The sequence below is a fragment of the Euprymna scolopes genome, chromosome 22 (assembly GCF_053919585.1).
Source record: "Euprymna scolopes isolate OS-2025 chromosome 22, ASM5391958v1, whole genome shotgun sequence".
NCBI classification, from domain to species: domain Eukaryota; kingdom Metazoa; phylum Mollusca; class Cephalopoda; order Sepiida; family Sepiolidae; genus Euprymna; species Euprymna scolopes.
In genome coordinates, this window is record NC_136503.1 from 19534488 (window position 1) to 19555751 (window position 21264).

Consider the following 21264-nt stretch of genomic DNA (forward strand, 5'->3'; position numbering starts at 1 on the left):
AATATATTTTAGTCATCGACATACAGACCTGTTTCGTTGTTTCACAACTCATCAGTGCCGCTAGACTAACACCTCTCCCAAGCCGAGGATCGAACCTAGAACCGTCGTGATGACAGTCGGCAGTCCTACCCCTTGACTACGGAATCAGTGGCCGAAATTAACCTGTCCGAACGATTATTTAAATAAACATCCGTCCGCTACTCATAGAGGGCTCAAACGTTTGTTTGTAAACAGATCGCGAGCTTCGCATTATTTCAGCTAAATTAAGTAGCGAGTAAGATAATTTACGAGAGTGCTCTACCAAAGAGGGGAGCTTTATAAAATATATTTTAGTCATCGACATACAGACCTGTATATATATATTCCGAAAAATATTTATCTGGAATATATATATATATATATATATATATATATATATATATATATATATATATATATATATATATATATACAGTGATGATCATATTTATTGGCACGGTAAAATAAAAGTTAAATTTTGTCTAATAGATTCTAAAAAAGGGATGAAATTAAAGAAAATAACAAAGTATATTATGTATTTTTAACTGGCCTTTCCGATGCAGCAATCGGATTTTAGAAAAAAATAAATAATAAAGTAACAACAAACATAATTACAAAAAACCCTTGTTCAAAATTATTGGCACGATTTATTTAATAATCAATTGTATAGCCTTTGGCCTTGATTACCTTCCTCAGTCGCTTTTCATAGTTTACAACCAAGTTGTTGCACTCTTCAGTAGTAATTTTAGCCCACTCTTCCTGATAATAATCCTCCAATTGAATAAGATTCTTAGGCTTCCTTCGCATTACCCTCAATTTTAATGTTCTCCATAAATTTTCAATTGGATTAAGGTCTGGGCTTTGTGATGGCCACTCCAAAACATTAATATGATTGTCCTCAAGCCATTTCTTAGTCAGTTTAGCCGAATGCTTTGGGTCATTATCTTGCATGAACCACCAACGACGACCAAGTGAGAGCTCTTTAGCAGAGTCTTTCAGGTTTTCATCCAATATTTTAACATAATCTTCCTTTTTCATGCTACCTGTGACCTTAACAAATCGCCCTGGTCCAGAGGCAGCAAAGGATCCCCAAAACATCAAACTGCCTCCACCGTGATTCACTGTGGGTATGGTGTTCTTAGGCAGGAAAGCTTCGCCAGATTTTCTGTAAATATAAGACACTTTATTATGGCCAAATAACTCTATTTTCGTTTCGTCAGTCCATAGAACACGTTTCCAGAATGCAACATCTTTATCAATATGAAATTTTCACCGATTAATAAGTAACAAATGCACTTTATATGGGTGTAACTTTTTTAAATATTTCTTGAAGAAATATATTTGGGGGGACTTCATCTACCCCTCTTTCTCATTTGTCCCTTATTCGGCCCCTTAAAGTCCAAGCGATACACTAAGCACACACTCATTTTGTGGTAGGAAGGTGAACGAGAGTAGAAAAAAAAAATTCACAGGGTGCCTTCGATGCCGAAGATTTAAATCGGAAATTTTAATGTGTTTAATCTTTTATCTTTTCCATTTTTATGTGTGAGATTCATTGAATATGTTATCAATAATTATTATCTTTCAGACGAGGATAAAACATATTATTTTTTACGAAAACGCTAAAATAGGCATACTTTTGAATCTTTAAAATTAAATTAAAAATGTTATTTTAGAATGTGTAAACTTCCCATGTACCAGTACATAAAGAATGCTTTAAAAATCAATACTAAAAAAATTATTAAAAAAAAAAAAACAGGATGTGAAAATTATAAATACGGTAGCCCGTTATGATTTACAAAAATTGTTATCTCCCTTTTTGAAAATTAATTATAACTATGAAGACTCGGATTTCTGTAGATGATGGTTGTGGCATTCAAAAAAGTTACATTCCCCTTGTGGGTTGCCAAAAACGGCTCTTTTAAGGGTCCCCAAATTCTAATGAAAGTCTTTTTCAACTTGATTTATGCAATAAAGAATTGGGGAAAATACAGTATAATTTAATTTATGGGAAAAATGTGTGACTCATTAGTTATTATTAATTAGAAAATAAGAAAGGAAAAATGATTTTAATCATGGAATAAAAAACTGACTAAAAGTTATATTAAAAATGAGAAATATAATGTTAAAAATTTATGTTTGATGTAAAAATAGAAAAAAACAGTTTTTCTCTTACAAGTAATTGGAAACGTTTAAATCTTGATTGATCAATTATTATGAAGGAAAAATTATAAGGCTAAAAATAGCATATTTCATTATGAATGGTGTTTGTAATAATAATTTAATTCAATTATTTAAAAAATATATTTGCCGGTCTAGTTACATTAACATTCATGAAAATGCTTAAATAACTCGCGATTGGGTTCCCCTACCTAAAATCCAAGATGGCAGTGGTAAGCATATGGTTTCTAAAATGTTCGAGATCGTGGGAAATAATTGAATTATTTGAATTTATAATAAATATAAGATGATCATATTCTAATATTTTTGCATATTCTTATAGCCAATCATAGTAAATTTTATTTAGGCATAAAAAAGTTAGTTTAATTGATTTGAAAACCTTAAAAAATATTTTAAGAATTTAACACTTAAAATTCTATTAAAATTAGAGAAATGGATTATATTTTTCTTCTTTTAACATAATAGATTTCAGGGTTTTATCTTTCTGATAAAATCAAAAGTTGTTCAGAAATAACGGATTTTAATAGATTTTAACAAGCCTTAGAAAAAGCAGTTTTCGATCGATTGGCAGTCACTATATATATGTTTATATTAAAGCACGTCTGATTTAACACGACAGAGTTATTCTTTTTTCCGATTTTTCCGGATACCTTGGCCATTCAAATGAGAATGAGAAAGAAAGAGAAAGACCATACTTCATTCCAATACAGACAGTAAATCAAACTATCCCAAGCCTTTAAAACGCACGTAACCTAAAAATCTCTTACTGAAATATTCTCAAGGTGAAGATATTCAATAGTTGTACAAAAGAATTGGTTTTGTGAGTGTTGTAAGAATAAATATTCTTGTTAATCGTGTAATAATTTCATAAAATCAATACGTTAATAGTTAAACGAAACAATAACGACATCTACATATCCCTTAATAAACAGGTGAAAATCAAACAAGGGGTGTAAATAGCTTATTTTCATTGACTGAAATAGATGAGAACATGAAAATAAAAAAAACTCAGGGTTTTTTTAATCTGTAACTTGATTAAATTCGTGATAACAAGATGCATAGTCCAAAATAATCAAGAAAATAATCTGAACGTTGTTCACTCAAGTTAGGATAGCTGTCTGACTTAATATGATGAGGAATCACTTGATATTGGCAACGATCAGAGTGTATCGTTCATTATCTTCCTTGACGTATTGAAGAAATGTATGTTTGACTTTGATTCACCAATTTCAAGAATGTAGATTCCATAATGGGAACTCGACTAAAATATTTTTTGTAAGGATTTAAGTTAGTCATGTAATCTTTGTTCATCATAAACTTTAACGGAATTTAAAAGACGTGATTTGACTCCGAGTTTGCAAGTAGGCAGAAAAGAATGCTGTCATATCTAATAAAACATCGACGAATAAGATGCAGTATCCCTCATTATTATACAATACCTGGTCTGGTCGGTACACATTCCAATAAAATACTGAACTCAACCCGTAATCAAATATGATCAATTCATATATAAGAACGGAGGTATGTAAGAGGGAAACATGCATATCATACCACAAGTGAAACATTGGTTATTTCTTATATGCTACTCGAGATGTAAATATAAATACCCTTCCAGTTCCTACCGTGCATAGCCCATTTGATATTAATATTAAATATTATTATTAAAAAAAAAAGACTTACACTTTTACTTTGACAAACGGCTATACAAAAAGCCACAAATAAAACCGTGACTTACTTCCTACATAGAATTCTGGCATATATTCTCGGTTCGATACTTTTATTACTTTGTTTAATGTGTGCTATTGTTTGATACTTAGACATAAGTGAATCCTAAGTTGTTCAGAGTTTCGTCTTGGAAAAGTTATATATTTCACTAATAAAATCTCCAGGAAAATGGTATCTTAATTACATTTCGAATTGTGGAATCAAATTAGGTTTATAAATTGAATTTACGATCGTATTTCTCATTATTAACAGAAATTATATATATATATATATATATATATATATATATATATATAAAGAGAGAGAGAGAGGGATAGAGAGAGGGAGAGAGAGAGTAGAAAGTGCGAGAAAAGGAGAGGGAAAGAAATTAAGTGAAGAAGTTTTATTGTCTCAGGTGTGTAGAAAGTCATTTTATTATTAATATTGATCGATGATTTGCAATACTTTTACCTGAATAAGTGAAAAAATTAATAACATATTTTTACCTGTTGAATTTTCTTTCTCTGCCTTTCTCGATAAACGGGTACTTACAGCATAGACTTGGTGAACATTGTTTATACCCATCATGAAATAAATGCTATGGATTCGACAAGACCAAAACACCTAACGTACGACCTATATATATATATATATATATATATATATATATATATATATATATATAATATGAGGTTTCTATTTTGCAAAAGTAGGGTAACCAATGAAATATAACGAGGTTAATACAAGAGTGCTCAATACGGAAGTAGACCAAGTTATATATTCAATTTGCCTTTACATAAGCAGTAATTTGTTGCTACACAGTCCTGAGCATGTTTCGGTCTTCTACTGTTTGGTAACTAGAGACCTCTTCAGGCCCTAAACGCTTATTTATGAAAGCGGAATTTTAAATTCGTAAGTAAATAAGCGTTTTTTGCCTGAAGAGGTCTCTAGTTACTAAACACTAGGAGACCGAAACATGCTCATGACTGTGTAGCAACAAATTACTGCTTATGTAAAGAGAAATTGAAATATATATATATATATATATATATATATATATAGAGAGAGAGAGAGAGAGAGAGAGAGAGAGAGAGAGAGGGAGAGAATAAAAGAAAAAGAGTATTGTGTGCGAGTGAGAAAAGGAGACAGAGAAAGGGGGAGAGATTTAAGTGAAGAAGTTTTATTGTCTCGGGTGCCAACTATATTGCTGATTATTCATAAATACCATAGAAATTCCATGTAAATCAATAGTCGTACTATTTCAGTTTATAGAATAACTAACAATCATCGGTAATAACAAGAAACAGAAACGTATTTCTTATACTGTGAAGATGACTAACACAATTTCACAGCTATATGAACTTTCTTATAGAGGAAACATGCACGAAGTGGCAGACAGTATTCAGTACTTCTGTAAATACACTCTTGTACACCATCGTGTTATTTCATTTATCATCGGACTTTCAAGGCACAAGAATGCCCTTTTCTCTTCCTTGCAACCTCTCTCCAACAAAAAAGACGTTGCGAGCCTGTCTTTGTTTTATTCTTATTTCCATGGCAAGTGCTCGTGTGAGCTCCAATCTCTGGTCCCCCCTGACCAATCATTCACGATGAACACCCGTCTAGCTGAAACCACTGTCATTAATTTCCCTCACTCTTTATCTGTGCATAAATCAAAGCGTCGATTCCATGAACAAAGCTTCTTTCTTTCTCGCCTGTGGAATTCTCTTCCGTTTGCCTGTTTCCCACTGACTACAACTTGGATGTCTTCAAGTCCAACATAAACAAATTTCTGATGAACCGCCTCCTTAAGTAAGACACTTTATCAAGTCTCTAATACTAAGGATTACTACGATACCATCCCATTGATTACTGTACACGCAATAACTCTTATCCCCGAGTGGCTTCTGGGCCTTGATAAGGGGTGACCTCCATGTAAAAAAAACTGACGGCTAGGAGCTAGAATTAACTCGGACAAAGACAATTCGAACACTTGCTGCACACAGTACTAGCAACGATACTCAGACTAATGTCAATACAATATAATCATTGTTGCAGCTGGCGATGTTTGATTTTAGAGAAAAACAATAGTGTGCTAAAAAAATGTTACTTTTTTTACATAGGTATAACCACTTATTAAGGCCCAGAGACCACTCGAGGATAAAGGTTAAGAGTGTACAGTAGTCAATTAGACAATATAGTAATCGTTAGTAATGGAAATTCGGTAAATTTGTTAACTTAAGTGGAACGGCTCATCAAGAACTTGTTTACGTTGGACTTGAAGACAACCATATTGTAGTCAGCTGGAAAGCAGAAAAACGGAAGACAATTCCACGGGCGTGCAGTTCTAAGAAAGAAGCATTGTTCGTGGAATCTACGTTTAGGTTTAGGCACAGATAAAGAGTGGGAGGAATTATTGATAGTGTTTTCAGGTAGACGAGTGTTTCTTGTGAAAGTTTGGCGAGGGTGGCCCATACATTGGGGCTCAGCCGCGCGAGGGGGGACCATAGATTGAAGCTCAGTCGAACACTTTCCATGAAAATAACGATAAAGCAGAGACAAACTCGCAACATTTCTTCTGTGCGATAGAGGTTGCAGGGAAGAGAAAAGGACATCTACGAGGCTACGAAGTCTATTTAGAACGCTATCAAGGCAGGACAATAGTAACGGGTGGGGGGATGAAAAGCCATACTGGATGTTGAACACAGAAGGTGTACCAAATCTGCAGAAAGAAATCTAATGTTAGGAAATCGGATTGTACGAAAGTGTTCGTTGTTGAGGATGATGAAAAAGATTTGAATTAATTCCTCAAAACAATCGTTTTAAAACTAAATAGTTCTACCGCAGAAAATAAGGGGGTTGTCGATTTACGTTTGTATTGTTTACCCGTAATATATATAAACTGAATGTATATCTTCTAGCGGGAAAAATTACGGCCGTATTGCCTATGACCTTACTCAGATTGTTCAGGAACCCACCCGTGTGCCCGACAATGACGGCCAGTATGCGAGCTTACTAGACCTTTTTCTCACAAATTGCCCTGAACTATGTTCAGTTTCTGTTCTGTCGCCTCTTGGATCTTCCGACCACTCTGTTGTATCAATTAAGATAAAAATGAAATGTAATAAGTCCCCAGACGTACATCTCCATTGTACAGTATATCGATACACTAAGGCTGACTGGGATAGCTTCCGTACATTTATATCTGATCTACCTCTGCATTCCATGTTTAAAAAGGACGTGTCCTCTATAGTATTAGACGTGACGGAATGGTTAATTGTAGGTATTGACCGCTTCATACCCTCGAAAAAGTTTCAGCAAAAACCTAACAGCCAGCCATGGTTCTCTCCAGAATGTGCTGCTGCCATTGCGCACAGAAATCACTTTTTCCACTGTTTCCAACGTAATAGATGTATGAAAACTAAAGCCGCTTTCAGGACTGCCAGCAACCATTGTATGAAAGTAATAAAGAATGCAAGAGAGTTGTATGCCCAATCTGTTAAGTCCAAAGTAGCTGAGCAGCGGCTTGGTTCCCACCAGTTTTGGCAAATAGCAAACAGAATCCTGAACAGAAGCGTGTGCTCCATCCCAACTATTATCAATGGACCTGAGGTAATTTCGTCAGCATCAGACAAAGCCAAACTCTTTGTCAAGAACTTTGCAGCTAATTCTACCCTTTGCGATCAAGGCTGCCAACCCCCAATATTTCCTCCTGTATCAGAAAACACGCTATGTGATATACGTATATCTGTACGTGATGTTGCCAAGCTAATCAAAAACCTTGATTCCAGTAAAGCAACTGGCCCTGACGGTATTCCAATTATAGTACTCAAAAAACTTCAACCTGAACTAGCGCCCATACTTACAAAACTGTTTAAACGTTGTCTTAAGGAGAATAGTTTCCCATCTCCCTGGAAAATTTCATCAGTATGCCCTGTATTTAAGAATTCAGGTGATCGCTCATCCCCCTCTCAGTACAGGCCAATAAGTCTCCTGTGCGTCATGAGTAAGTTGTTGGAATCTGTGTTAAATACAGAAGTAATCAACCATCTCAACAAAAATAACCTTTTTAGTGACACTCAATATGGTTTCCGTTCTGCTAGATCTACAGCAGATGTGCTTACAGTTATATCTCATAGGATTAACAAATCTCTCGACGGAGGCAACCTTTCTAGGGCAATTGCTCTTGACATATCTAAGGCCTTTGATAGGGTATGGCATAAAGGTTTACTTCATAAGATCTCTAGCTATGGTATTGCTGGAAATGTCTTCTCAATTATTAAATCATTTCTTTCTGATAGGTTCATAAGAGTAGTAGTTGAGGGGCAAAAATCAGAAGCTCACAGTATTAATGCCGGTGTCCCTCAGGGATCCATCCTGGGCTCAACTCTTTTCCTGATCTATATTAATGATCTTCCAAATCACATCCTTACATCATTTGTAGACATCTATGCTGACGACACTACCATTTATGGTACCACATCTAAGACAGTAAACGACCAAGTTCTCTCCAATTCTCTTTCCTCTGATCTTGAGCACGTAGTACAATGGGGAAAGGAGTGGCTGGTTACTTTTAATGCATCTAAAACCAAGCTTCTCTCTTTACATCATCAACATTCTGATCCACATCTGGCATCAATTGAAATGAATGGCTCTCGTCTTCAGGAGGCCTCAAGTTTTGACAAGCTTCTGGGCTTGACCATTACTCCTGATCTTAAATGGAACACGTACATCAAATCTGTTGCCAAGGCCGCTGGAAAAATGGTGGGATCTTTCTATCGATCCGGTAGATATCTCACTGCTGATGCTATTCTCTATCTATATAAGAGCCAGGTACGTCCAAGGATGGAATACTCTTGCCACATCTGGGCAGGAGCTGCTAGAAAGGACTTGGCCTGCCTTGATAGAGTTCAAAATAGACTTCGTAGCCTCGTAGGAGATGTCCTTTTCTCTTCCTTGCAACCTCTATCTCACAGAAGAGATGTTGCGAGTTTGTCTCTGATGTATCGTTATTTTCATGGAAAGTGTTCGACTGAGCTTCAATCTATGGTCCCCCCTCGCCAAACTTTCACAATTGTCTTCCGTTTTCCTGCTTTCCGGCTGACTACAATATGGTTGTGTTCAAGTCTAACGTAAATAAGTTCTTGATGAGCCGTTCCATATAAGTTATCAAATTTACCAAATTTTCATTACTAATGATTACTATATGGTCCAATTTCTAATGTACACTCTTTAACCCTTATCCTTGAGTGGCCTCTTGGCCTTGATAATGTGGTGATGCCTATGTAAAAAAAAACACCCCCCGAAAAACAATAAAATTATTAGATTATCGAATAGGGTCAAAACGTTGAAAATAATAATGCATGGTGTGATTTATCGGCAGATTACAACGTCACAAAATCAGGTGACGAAGAAAAATTTTAGAAAGTTAGGGAGTCAGATTTGTTCTTGGAAGCGAGGGAACATAAACGTGTATTAAAAAATGTAGTTCACTGAAAGTCAAGACCCTCCTAAAATGTAATGGCAAATAAAGAGAATATGGCGATACGTTTTCGAACTACTGTGTCGAAGTTCACAGAAACACTTAACTGTATATGAAAAAAACACACACACACACAGAAGACCCAACGTTTCCATTTTTGTTTGTGCGGGTTGAGACGACCGAATCGGAGCAGCGAAAGGTATATGTTTTAATGACTATGTAGAAAAAGAAAGGCGATCACGAGACAGTAGTTAAATAAACTGTCTGTTAATTATGTTTCGACATATATTGAGTTAAATAATTATACTTGTGTGGTTAAATACAAAGACGCCAACAACTCAATCTTCACTCTTCAATCCTGCAGTCCAATGCACTTCTGACAGCAATTGCTTCTGCCAAACAAAAAAGACACCCTCTCTCCCAAATACAGGCTTTTTATAGGACAAAACTGTCCAAAGTTATTTGCATACTCTTCCCATGATCTCTAGTCTATAAATAGACGCAGTGGCCATTCTCTTCTTCTTCTTCTTTCTTCTTTCACTCTCTGAAGCGGGCGTTGCCAGTGGTAAAAGGTTTGCACGATTTTTTTTTTTTTTTTACTACACGCCCCCATGATCATTAAAGATCATTCACATTTCATAATCCCGTGTCCAGATCGGCGCATTGCGTTCTCTTTGCGGTCTCTGCATCGGCACCGGTTCATCTTCATCACTCCCTGGCTCAGTACCACCATCCTCATCACCTAAATGGACCACACGCCTTAAATCAAAAATATGTCGTGGCATTCCATTGACACTTAAGTTGTTTGGGGATTGCACTCCTGTTATCACTCCTCTTCCCCACTGCGTTGTGCATCGGGCATTAGGCGGTTTGGCCCAAACTTCTTCTCCTATTTGGATTCTGGCTGGTCCTTGATCATTAATTTCCGGTGACATGTCTCTAGGATGCCTCCATTCGTAATTAAAGATTGCTCTATATGGTACTGTGTCATCTCTTTGCCCGACCTTAGGGGACATGTTGTACCAAAATGTGGCCTCTTCAGGCGATATTCTTCCTCTCTCAGCTATTGCTTTCACGGTCCGATGATGTCGCTCCACAATGCCATTTCCTCCAGGTCTGTAGGCTGCCCTTTAATAACTTTTAATCTTCCATTTTTTTAGCATCGTCTGAAAGATTTCTGAGCGAAAAACAGTGCCATTTTCCATTATCACCTCCCTTACTAGACCTTGTTCAAGCATCACCTTTTTTAATGCAGATGCGGTTTCCACTCGCAGTTCCTTCCATATCCCTTCAAAAGTTTGGAATTGATTAAAGTAGTGGTGCACCCAGTATCGACAAGTGCAGTCATTACAGAATCATTCACCTCTACTTCTATTATAGGAAGAGGCCAGTATCGCGCCTTCATTTCATTGCTAGGGTAGCTTGCGGCGCAGAAGCTCCCCCTTGCCCGTTTCCCTGAATCTGAGGACAATATCTCGCAATGTGGCCAAATTTTCCACAATTGTAGCATGTTGCCCTGGCCCTAGGGATCTCTGTGCAATCTTTTTTTAGGTGCGGTCCTTGACATCTAAAACACTGAAGGCTTGATTCTTTCTTTCCCTTATTAGTCTCATTAGTTTGCGCACTTGCGGCCAATGTCCGAGTTTCTACGACCCTTTTGCTGACTAAAAGCCGTGCAGTCGGTATCAGTTTGCTGACATCCATTCTCTCTATGTTCGGTAGCTGCTGTAATGCCACAGATACATCGTCTGGGAATCCAGTTATGAATGCCAGTTTGGCTGTATGTTCCAGCCCTCTTCCCAGATATCCCGCCAGTCCAGCCAATCTTTATTATTAGCATAAACATCCACCGATTCTCCTGTCCACTATAATCGTTGCAGTTTTTCGTATGCCTCAAAAGGCCCCTCAGTGAAGGCGGTCACGAGTCTCATCTCTATCAGTTCTGCATCTTCTTGTTCTGCATTATTCATCTCAAGATAGAGAGCAAGTGCATCTCCCTGCAAAAATGTGGAATAAAACTGGCAAGGTCTGGCACATGTTGAAACTTAGCCACCAGTTTTACTTTCTTTATCCATCCGACTACATCACCTTCTCCACTAAAAGGTGGTATCACATCTTTTCCCAATCTCAACATCCCAGATTCCATGATCTGTTCTTAGCCGAAATAGCTTGTGGTTAAATACAAAGACCCCCACAACTCAATCTTCACTCTTCAATCCTGCAGTCCAATGCACTTCTGACAGCAATTGCTTCTGCCAAACAAAAAAGACACCCTCTCTCCCAAATACAGGCTTTTTATAGGACAAAACTGTCCAAAGTTATTTGCATACTCTTCCCATGATCTCTAGTCTATAAATAGACGCAGTGGCCATTCTCTTCTTCTTCTTCTTCTTCTTCTTTCTTCTTTCACTCTCTGAAGCGGGCGTTACCAGTGGTAAAAGGTTTGCACGATTTTTTTTTTTTTACTACAACTTGATATGCCATTATATAACACTTTCGTCCCTAAAAACAAAATTGCGTTTGCGATTGATTTTATGGATACGGATGCCTTTATAATAAAGCGTGCGAAAATGATCGTTGAACATACATTTATTAATAGTTTTGGTATCCCGACAAAAGAAGGGTGAACCTCTAAATTCACCCTTGTCTGTTCGTCCGTTCGTATTTTCGCCGGTTCGTCGGTTTGTCTGCTCGCACTTTTCTTAATAACTACGCCTTGGAATTTTTTGAAAATTTTGCACAAACATTAAACATGATATGAGTAAAAAGTAACAGTATGGATTTTCTGAGAAAACTTCGGTTGCCCCTCCCCTTAGGGTGCCATTTCGTGTTAAAATGGCTACAATTGACACTTTCGTGCTCATAAATAAATTGATACCTTGGATTTTTATAAAACTTTCTGAAAAGATGTAATTAACGGATTTTCATTGTCTTTTTGTTTGTCTATACTTCGCGATAACTCTTGGGTGTGCCCCAGGGGCTCTTTTAGGGCTAATAAAAGCACTCCATTTTTGGGACTACTTTACCATATTTGTCCAAAATTTTCTGTGTATGCCTATTTAGCAGTTTTGCATGGTGCTGAACTCAATTAAAGCCTTGGGGACTTTTAGGGCTAAATGACGAGCGGGCAAATGATGGACTTTTTTTTGCATGGTGCAGAACTAAAATTTACATATGTTAAGGCCTAAAACACCATCGTTTGTTCATTTTCACCAAGATTTGACGTCCCCTGGGGACTTTTGAGGCAAAATGGGGGGGGGGTGAACCTAGTCATTTTTTATGCCTCGTTCACTGTGAACTCACGGTGGGCCATGCATGCTTCACTTGTTTTTTTGTTGTTGTTGTTTTGTTTTTTGTTTTCATTTCATAAAAACTGCAAACTTACATTTCTTGAAGTTGATCAATTATTAACTATTATGTTTAGCTTTAAAACCTTCTCTTTTTCATAAGAAGTGTTAATGCATTAATCCCATAGGGAAGGTGACAAGGTTGCATCACTTTCGTCTTGTAGTTAACAACTGCGATGATTTCAAATCGTCGAAATTGAACGCCAGCAATTTCGAATGTCTGACCTTAGTAAAGGGTTTAGTGTTAAATACAGATGCAAAATAACTATATGATGGATTCTTACTAAACAATACACTCCACGTAGTTTGATGTTTCGGCATGTTGCATAAGCGTGCCAAATTTTCATCAATATTTGCTAAGATTTACAAGATATTAAGAAAAACACATAGTAATCACATAGTAGAAAAACGTGATCAAATTAAAAATAAATGAATTAACTACATGTCACCAAGCAAATGTCATTATATCTTGTCATCTTACTTTAAAGATTGTAACGCTGGGTATGAGGCAGCCAAACCAGCCGTCAACATTCCCCTTATTTTTATTGAAACCAACCGAGAGCTCTTTTTAGTATCCTCGCTGTTCCCTTTTGTGCAATTGTCTGGATCTCTTTTGCATTTGGTTTACCAGGAATATTAATTGGGTAGGACTTCAGGTTCTTCTTCTTAAGCCTTGTGGCGGTCATTCGGCATTTCTGAAAAACACTGCACAGAAACAACATACGGAGTTTCTTTTAATAAATGGTTTCCTTTTCAAACTACATACCCTGGCAAGAAAGTAAAAAATAAAATATACAAAATTCTGAGGATAAAGTCTTACTTCGAAGTATATTAATTTTAAACAAATAAATATTATTTATTCTTCATAATATTTTGTTGTGATTTGGCTTTCAACCTTATCTATTTCGTGCATATTCATTTTTTAAATTTAATCAATGCTTCTATCACGAATCCTACAACCTTAACTTAATATCACTTAGCCAACGGTCTTCCGGCATTTGAAAAAAAAAAACACTGCAGAGGAATATTTTGCGGAATTTCTTTTAATAGCTGATTTTTTCTTCAACTCACCACAATAGCAAGAAAGAAAAAAGTAAGAAAATGTACAAAATTATGAAGATGAAGTCTTACTTCGAAATATATTAATTTTATACAAATAAATATTGTTTACCTCTATAATATTCCGTTGTGATTCGACTTCCAAACGTATCTAATACATACGTATTCATTTTTATATATATACATGTATAGATATATGTGTCCGTGTATGTATGTATGTATGTATGTATGTATTTATGTATGTATATGTTGTGGGTAGAAATTACCCTTATTTGAGTACTAAGTGAAATCAACCAGTCCTATGAATACCACTGGTTTCAGAGACTAAATGGAGACATTCATACGATGTTTAACCGCATGCTACTAACACGTTCCTCTCATACCACTTTAGTGGCTCCTGTATTCTTTATGATAAATACATATTATATTTATACACTTTACACTTGTGGTTTCTTTCAACTGTGACCCCTAGTACGGGTCTACAATAGTATGTATGTATGTATGTATGTATGTATGTATATTTCCATAAATAATGGATACTTGCAGCTGCATACATAAATATATAATATATAATCCTGCATTTATCATTATCATACATTGTTTTTTACATTAAAACTCAGATTGCAACCAAAATAACAATTTTAAATTAGTCGGCGTTATCAAATAACTAATTATATATCAGGTCGTAGCTTACCCAAGAGTCTGAACATGTCAATCACCCACATTAAATCTTATTTGCCACATCGTATTGAAACTTCAACTTTCAACCATTACCAAGTAATAAACATTTTACCTTATATTAACACATGTATCCATGTATATATTCATGTCATTTTGCATTGTAAACATTTGAATAGTGACGAAGCAAAGATATGCGTGCATAACATAGTTTCATGTGCAGAATTATATTTTATACAAAAATGTATTATATTATATATATATATTTTATTATATATACTTTTACAGAAAGTCAGAAAAACATTGGTGCAATCGATTTCAAAAGCGAAAAATATCGGATTCGTTTCAGTCTGCGTGTATATTCGTAGCACATAATTAAACCTCTGTTCTACAGATATGATTATTGTTATTTCTTGACTGAAGCTTGTCATCTCTTCAGATTTGTTGATAGCGTTCATGTGCACGTAGATGTCTATTCAAGCCAACTACAATCTTGCAAAATCGTTCACAGAGATGACAGGGGGAATTGCGAGTATTTGCTGTTGTTTGTAATGGGACTTCATTATGCACCTTTGCGGAGACTTGTCAAAACGCTTCTAACATTAGAGACGAAACCAGAGATATCAGAGTAATACTTGTGTGGTCTGGGAAGACGATTTAAATAGCTATAGATAGAGGCTAAATAGAATCGAGTATTTTCGACCATGAACTGGTTCTCTTATATCGGATTTAAAACCGATGCTACAGATGTTTTTGTGGCCATCTGTAAAATTTTAATATTAGGCTCACTTTGCTGGGGTTCTTTGCCCCCAAAATCTCACAATTATATATATATATATATATATATATATATATATATATATATATATATATATATATATATATGACCAATCACAGATGTTCATGTAGGTGAAAGAAATCACGTTCTATTCATTCGAAATAACAGCGGATCTGTAATTTTCGTTAAAAAAAGTTATATTTCCGGTTGCGACTAAAATTCAGCTTTGTGTAAAAATTAGCCAAGAGCAATTATCATCTCAGAAACATTAAAAATATCCGTGCTACACACACACACACACATACACACACACACATACACATACATACATACATACACACACACACATATATAGATATAATATATATGTATATATATGTGAACTAATGCTCTAATTATTCTGACCTTTGAATAATCATATTTTTAGCATCATGCCAATAAATGTGCTTAGTTAAACATTTTACTATCAATTTAAATAAAAACTAAAAACTAAATAACATACACATGTAATGAAATGAACGTACAACAGTTCTGCAATGATGAATGTTGGGACTAAGTTTCGAGACTGGCACAATGTTTCTGACTGAACCAATATATATATATATATATATACATATAAATAATATATATATATATATATATAATTTTGGAACTTTTTCAACCCTTTAAAATATATTTTTTAAAAAAATTTTAATTTTAACTTCGTTCGAAATCTCCTTTGCTTGTAGCTTAATTTTTTGCAATCAGTTTGCTTGCCAAAAATTTAGTATTATGGTCGCAATCATCAGTTGTGAACCATGTCGCGCATATATTTAAACACAACACAATGTAAATGAACAGCTTGTTTAAAATAATTCAAATAACATGTAATCTATATGGCATCAAATAGTATTAAGACTTGATCAGCTCAACTCTTCGAAGATACCTTGTGCAAATCTGAAACAGAACTGTGCACATGTAATTCCATATTAAAGTGGAAAAATATCGCCTGATGAGAACAACGCCGGTACGTAGTGAGACATTGGAAACTCGTCATTTTTTTTTTTTTTTTTTTACTTTTTGGATGTGCAAATCCTTTAAAACCCCTGTACATTGATGTACATATTATGCATAAAGAGCGCTGATACACGTTTCCTTCGCGAGAATTTCCTTATTTAAGAACCTGGATTTCGATTAATTATTTCGGATTACTCCTTTGGTGCCTTTTAGACTTATTACAGACATTGAAATATTTCTTCTGGATTATTCATGAGGCGAGTGTATTGGATATTAGCATATTTTAGTGCTAAATTATCTTCCAAGAATTTAAATGGATTTACATTTTGATATTTTTCTTCTTTCTTTTTCTAGTTTTTTACTTTTCTCTTTCTTCTTTTGTTTTGCTTTATTTATATTTTATGATTCAATTTTTTTATCAGAAGTTTATTGTACATTTTTTGAATTTCTGAAATTTAAACAAAATTCTTTTAAATTAAAATAACATTTTTAAAGTCTTTGAAATTTAGGAATGTTTTTATGAATCAAAATAATCATATTCTTTTATTTTTTTATATATATTTTTAAGCATTTACTCTTTTCTCTAACTTTTGTTTTATCCCCATCATATTAACCTCTATACAAGTTTCCCAATTCTAACCTAAAAATCTTTTCCATTTCTAATCCGAATGTAAGGAAAGTCGGTGGTGCATTTTACTTTACATAGTCTGATGCCAGATTATATAGTAATATGTTGAAATATATAGAAATTCGTATTAGTATTTAGTGATAAGTATAAGAACTACATATCTAAAACGATAATAGATTTAAAACACCTTAAAATCCTACAAAATATGTCCGCAATGAACTGTGGCGTAACGGATGTAAGTATTAAGTTATAATTATCTCTTGGTGAATTTTCAGTAAGGGAACTAGTTAGAATACTATTACAAATTACTTACGACTATTATCTGGTCGTGTCTGACAGAACGAAAACAAGCTATCCGCATGTATTTAATAAATAGTCACTTCGATGTGCTGTACAGATCCCGAGTTCAACGTTAATATTCCCGAGTTTGACAAAATGTACATTGAGAAGTTCGGAGGTTACATCGATCGAAACGTTCTGAGAATAATGCAGAAGATAAGAATAGTGATCCAGGTAATCCAAATAAAAAATGATCAATGCTTAAGTAATTCCGAAACCTCACAGAATTCTGTATTTCTGTGTCTCTTCAAATCTGGCACAATCTTTCATATTATTATCCGTACTCACTAGGAGGCAGTCATCAGAGATCACTCTTTGAGAACAACTAATACTGTTCTGTGAAGAGTGGGTGACAACAAGTTTCCCCCGATTTTAAGTACTCTCACCCTCTTACGATAATCTTTTCCAATGAATTTGCCTTATTGCAACAGCCGTTTTTCACTGGTTTGTCGTTAGCAATGCCATTGGTCATCACTGAAATTTGGATGACAACAAGCCTCCCTAAGATCCCAGTCCTCTTCGCACTCAAGTCTAGTTTATCGTTTCTCTTCTAGATCTTTTCATACTCCTTGATACTTCCCGACGATTTGGTGTGACGCCAGTCTATGGGTTTTTTTTTTTCAAAAGTAATGGCTCCTATTTTTATTCCACCGAAATGGATCTAAAAGAATTGTAAATTGTATTGTTATGATGACTGAACTTATACACTTATGACTTAAAAGTTTCATCTCTCTGTTACAGATATCGACGGTGAGAGACTTTAAGAAAGCAAAATATATAGAAATTTGTATTAGTATTCAGCGATAAGTATAAGAACTACATATCTAAAACGATAATAGATTTAAAACACCTTAAAATCCTACAAAATATGTCCGCAATGAACTGTGGCGTAACGGGTGTAAGTATTAAGTTATAATTATCTCTTGGTGAATTGTCAGTAAGGGAACTAGTTAGAATACTATTACAAATTGCTTACGACTATTATCTGGTCGTGTCTGACAGAACGAAAACAAGCTATCCGCGTGTATTAAATAAATAGTCACTTCGATGTGCTGTACAGATTCCAAGTTCAACGTTAATATTCTTGAGGTCGACAAAATGTACATTGAGAAGTTCGGAGGTTACATCGATCGAAACGTTCTGAGAATAATGCAGATATCGACGGTGAGAGACCTTAAGAAAGCAAACTTTGCCACGAACGTACAGAATGGCGATGCCTATGAAGAAAAATTAATTCTAGAACAAAATTAATTCTAGAACAATAAAGTCGCTCGTTTCAATAAATTAGCTCGTTTCAATAATACCACTCCCGTCTTTGTAGATCTTCAATTTTTCATGTTAAAAAAGAGAAGACATTACTTTTAGAACAACCCTCGTATATCGACACTATTATTTTGGAGGTGGGAGTATAGGACAAAGTTGAGTTTTGAGGTTTTAGTTTTCTTGATTCAATGTGATATTCCTCCGCCTTTTTGTTTTTCGTCTGTCGTAAATTGCATTGTTATGATAATTGAATTTATACACTCATGACCTAAAAGTTTTATCTCTCTGTTGTAGATATCGACGGTGAGAGACTTTAATAAAGCAAGCCTTGTCATGAATGTCCATTAGAAGCAGAATGGAAACAGTGCTTTTATCATCTCAATCTTCACCATGATTCCGATTTCTCCTAGTCTTTTTTCCAAGCTACTTGGGACTGTTCCTAGTTCTATTATTATTATTATTATTATTATTATTATTATTATTATTATTATTATTATTATTATTATTATTATTATTAAAATAGTATTAATAGTAGTAATATTAGTAGCCGCAGTAGAAGATTTAATGATATCATAATTTTTACAATCCGATTTAAACTACTAGGTTTATTTTGTGTAAGTTTGTCGAGTTTTGGCTTCAGTAAGATAGTAAATAAACTACATTTAATATATGCAATACAGTATCCTCTTCACCAAGCTCTGGATCACTTGAAAAAGGGAGAAAATTAAGATTAGTTTCAGCAGCCGCGTGAAGGCTTCTTTTGTGTTTACTTTTGGTCACTTTAAACATTAGAAAACAAAATAAATATCAATATCGTGCACGTGTATTTTCTTCTGGCCAATTTTATTAAAATTACATATTTCTGTGTGTTTACGTAAATAAAATCTATTAAGAAGTTGATTTAAATTATTATTTTTTTTTACTTTCAGAGATTAAGGGTTCGAGTTATGGATACTGATCGTCAACACACGAGGAAATGAATGGTTAGCATGTCTACAAGAGACAACCCATATATTCAGGTAGATAGATGAGGAAGTGAACATATGTCACCATCGTGACGGATGGAGACGTTCGCCTTTTGTTAGTGATAAACAGTCACCATGGCAACAGTGGTGGATGTGTTCTTCATTGTCAGTTTCCTATCGTTATCACTTGTTACGGACGCACGCACAGTTGGCATTAAGTAACCTCTTTCTTCCAATTAGCTGCAGGATAACGGTGTCAATATGGCGATTTGGCATTCCTTCGATTTTTGCTTCAAAACGTGACAAGAAACAACAATTCTTACTTAATATTAGTTTTTCTTTTACTTGAAAATTTGTAGTAAAACATGCGTTGGTTTTTTTTCTCTTGAACTATTACACTATAAATCTTGCACTTGCTCGTTTCTATCTTTTAATTCGTCTGGTTTTCTTCCACCCTTAGTTGATATTCACCCATATCCTATCGCACGAATATGTGACACAAATTCGAGAGATGGGAATTAAAAACCAGCGAACAAAAAGAAACATACGTACATAACAAATGTCTGAGCAGCCCAATCCGCATTCTTCAGTAGTAGTCTGGTGCTACCACATCCGGCTCCCTGAAGATATCGGCTTCCTAAAAAAAAGATGCACCGAACATTGATATCATTGTTTTCTTCCCTTTCCTTTGTAAACTTTCATTATGCGATGCAAAGTCAAGAAAGAAGAATAACATTTTCCCATAGAAAACAACTAACGCAAACACTATCAATAAATATTTGAAAATATAAAGAACTTTTAACATAATTTTTTTTTACCGAAATTATTGGGTTTCGCACTAAATAACAAAAAAAAATGTTGATATAGTAAAATAAAACAATCAAACTAAACGTAATAAATAAATATTTGAAATTATAAAGAATTCGAAGCATAAGCTTTTACCAAAATGATGACTTTGGAATTAAATAACTCGAAAATGTCTGATATGCCGTTGAATAAAACAACCGAACTAATCACTAGGGCTGTGACAACAAAATATTCTTTTCATTGTTTTAACTTGAGTATATATCCGTTAATATCTTATATAGACAAATCTGGTTCTCGGTTGATTGACTCTGTCTTACTGTGTCGGATATATACTTGAGAGTCAAACGAATGAAAAGATTATTCTGTTGGCTACAGCCCCACTAATCAGCATTTATGCGGCATAATCGCGTTGACACACCGGTTCTCGTCAGATCACCGAAATTAAGCAACGTTGAGCCTGGTTAGTACCAAATGGGTGACCATTTGGGAATTCTAGGTGCTGTATGTGCTCTCCGCTTATCTCGGCATTTGTTTCCAGTCGTCTTGTACACACACTTCACTTGCCACTGGTATTTAACAATGTCGACTCAGGAGAGGTGTGGTTGGAGATTTCGCACCTCCTGCCACAAAAAAGTCCATGCGCAGGCACGCCTTCGTGGGTATTCATAGTCTGTTAAAGACTGAAGGAGCCCTTAACTAATCAGCATGAATAAATATTTGAACATACAAAGAACTTTGAACAATATGGCTGAATTAAGCATCAAACAATCCGAAAGGAGCGATATGCCGTAACACAAAACAAACCAACCTCAATGTAAGCGCCTCAGACAATAGCAATAAACTATCTTCTTCACAATTAGTCTACTGCTGATCATTCGAAGCGCCCTAACCAGGGAATGCCGAAGCGGCTGCCAAGGACTTTTTGTAGGTCGTAATGCCTCTTTTTTCAACTTTTATCTGATCCTTGTGTCATATTCTTCACTTGGGGAGGGAAATAAATGCACTACCAATATGATGTG

General features: G+C 35.0%; 1 pseudogene; it reads left to right on the forward strand.

Annotated features, from left to right (window-relative positions):
• The first annotated feature begins 20636 nt into the window (after window positions 1-20636).
• On the forward strand, window positions 20637-20753 carry LOC145244046 (5S ribosomal RNA; annotated as a pseudogene).
• The last annotated feature ends 511 nt before the right edge of the window (window positions 20754-21264 follow it).